The following is a 2,935-nucleotide window of genomic DNA, read 5'->3' as shown; positions in this document are numbered from 1 at the left end:
GTGATGGTGTGTAGGCAGTCAGAGCCTAGCCTTGTGAGAAAGAGAAAAGGAATCGCTCTTGGTCCTTTCTCTCTCTCTCTCATTAGAAAGAAAAGCCCCAGGACCGGTTCAACGGCAGACAAAAGTGATTTTGTGGGAGGCAACGCGATGATCTGTGCCAAGCCTGGAACAGGTGGAGCAACCAGTTAACATGGGAGAAATGAACCACTTCCTTGGGCAGAGAAGGGTATGATTTTCTGAATCTCCCCTTGACCTCCCCCAGAGAAGTGGTTCCAGACTTCCCTTAGTGCTCGAACCTGCTGTCAGAATCAGGATTTAACAGTATCCATGAAGCACAGAGGGAATTGTTATTGCAGAGCACACCCAACCCCCCTCCCTCTCTAAATGGCACCCGTGAGAAAGGGTGCCACCCTCGAGCATGTCCTGAGTTCCTTCCAAGAGCCGCTGAGGAACCTCACACAGCGTACAAGACAAGTGAGACTAGCAGCCATTTTCAGGCTTGCCATTTCTCCTCCAATGTCCGGACTCCCGTGCCAATGATCAGCGACGTAACATAGAAATCCAACAGGTAATGCTTTCAGATATTCAGATGTAGCGACCGGATTGCGGGGGCGGGGTGATGACAGCCAGACACCTTTGACTTCCAGGCACCTTTATTTTGTAGGGACAGGTCACTGGGGCTGTCCTAACACGACATGCAGAAGCTGCTCCCTTCCTACTCTGTGTCAATTAATCCTGAATATCGATGGTTACCAGGCGGTTTGGGTGGGCTGTTAAAAAGATGTTGCTTAATGCGGACTAGTTACTTTGCAAGTCTTTTCCGAGTGTCCCCACACCACCTCCCGCGTCTTGAGCCCCTGCCTTCCGCTTTCGAAGCAAGAAAGGGACTCCAACCAACCACACGACCGTTGGTGGTTTCCTACTTAACAGAAAGTTAGGGAGCGGATGCAGCGCTCTGAGGACGGGCGCAGCCCCAAAGCAAGGGGGGGGTAGATCTCAGACAGGCTTAGAAAGGGGGAGAAGGAAATCGGCTACAGCTGTGCTCTTCAGAGTGCTGACAGGACTAAGAATGAAACACACACACTTCCGGCAGCAGTCTTGTGGTGACATCTCCTTTCGCAGGTAAGAGCGCACAGCCCCGTCAGCGTCTGTACACGTGTCACTCTCTCTGCAAACCGTGGAACTTAGGCAGCATGACAGACTACATAAAAAAAAGTTGCAAAGTGGGCAGAGCGAAGGGTGAAATAACTATTTGCTCATAACCTCAAATCTCCCCCTCTCTCGCCCTTCTCTGTGCATATCAGCCTCCGGAGCGCTTGTTGTCGGAGAGAGGAAGCACCTGAAATCCACGGATCTCGTAAACATCAAGGGTGAAGAGAACAAAAAGCAGCTCGAGAAGTTCGGGAAGACTGGGGTTCACAAGCAAATTCAAACGGAGCGCGAGAACTTCAGGGCAAGATAATTAAAAGGGCCTGGATTAGGCGGGATTTGTGGACTGGGCTCTTCTGAGCGTCTGTTTTGAGGTTCTTACTTGGTTTTAAATAAGGGAACGTAGAGTCGTTTGCAGCTTCTGATCCTGGCACGCAAACAGAACAGGTGTGTTCACTGCGATTCCATCCCCACCCCACCCCCGCTCCCCAAAACTCCCCGAAAGATTTCCCCTAGCTAAATGATAAGCGGGAGATGTAGGGCACAGAGTATCGTTTGTACAGAACACAATGCACGCATTTGAGATTAATTAAAATAGTATTGGTGGGTGAAGGGTTATATGGATTAAGTTATGGTCGGAGATAACAGCTGTCCAGATCTCTCTCCCTCCTCCCGCCCCAGTGCTGTGTGTTAACTGAGATTTGCCACTAGGAACGGTTCCTTCAAAGAGCAGCTGAATCCACGCCCCCGCTGCCGCCGCCGCCGCCACCACCACCTTTTGCCTCCACAAGACCAAATAGGAAGCTGTTCGATTAGATTCCTCAGCCAGGTACAATATGGCGCAGTTATCTGTTGCCTTTGAAAGTGGAATGTCTCTTGCCTAGAAAGGAAGAGATGGGGTAGGTGGGAGTAATGTTTGTTCTGGCCTGCTTGGGATTGGGAAGTTTCTCTCCTTGCATTTATCAGTGCTAGGTGTGTGTCTGTAGGCAGATGATGCTTGATAAACTAGATTGTCTCTCCAACTTCCCCCAAGGACATGGGCGCGGTCAAGGGGGGGTTCAAGTAAAACAATGGCAATACTTAACTACGGTAACTGACCAATCACGCCGGTTCCGCCCCTCCTACAAAAGTCCTGACCCCCTAACAAAGTAGCCTTACAAAAATCCTGGCTACTCCCAGGCCCAAGGATTTCCATTGCAGGGTGTTTGCCCCACCCCGCGGCGAGAGATGGGCACGAGCATTTTCCTGCGTTTCTTTTAGCAAGAAACTGGGGCTCTTGATTTCACAGTCCAAGCCATATGCATTTGGGCTTTTGTATACACAAGACAGGGACATCGCACGAGCTTCTGCACGGGGCTATGGCCCTTCCCGCTGGTCAAGATAGTTTCACAGGATGGTTTCTCCCTTCTAATGCGCCCCATTTGACTGAAGGGTGGAGTAAGAGGACTCCAATTCAATTCGTATCCCCCAAAACAATGCAGATTAATTAATCCGGAGCAAAACCACGAGTGCTCTCTCACTCTCATCGCCATACACTGAAACACAGTGGCCAAGACACCCAGCTCTTTGTGACCCAAGTGTACGGCGCAGGAAACTCACTTCCCATGTTCCTGTAGTGATGAACATGCCCCTAACGCTGGGAAGCTCTAATACTGTAATATTAATCCATATTAGTGGAAACAACAACCTGAGGGCAGGGATGGCGTTTATTATAATCAGATAGCCAAATGCAGAATAAAAGACCGTGATCTAGTCAGGCACATTCCAAAGAAAGAAAGAAAGAAAG

General features: G+C 49.9%; 1 long non-coding RNA gene across 1 annotated transcript; it reads left to right on the top strand.

Annotated features, from left to right (window-relative positions):
- Positions 1-232: 232 nt before the first annotated feature.
- Positions 233-1,500, top strand: LOC310755736. Its single transcript, XR_014544488.1, has 2 exons — positions 233-568; positions 1,305-1,500. It is a non-coding gene; the product is annotated as an uncharacterized lncRNA (long non-coding RNA).
- The last annotated feature ends 1,435 nt before the right edge of the window (positions 1,501-2,935 follow it).

Source organism: Podarcis filfolensis, assembly GCF_964270895.1.
Source record: "Podarcis filfolensis genome assembly, chromosome: 2".
Lineage (NCBI taxonomy): Eukaryota > Metazoa > Chordata > Lepidosauria > Squamata > Lacertidae > Podarcis > Podarcis filfolensis.
This window is presented reverse-complemented; position numbering and strand designations above follow the sequence as displayed.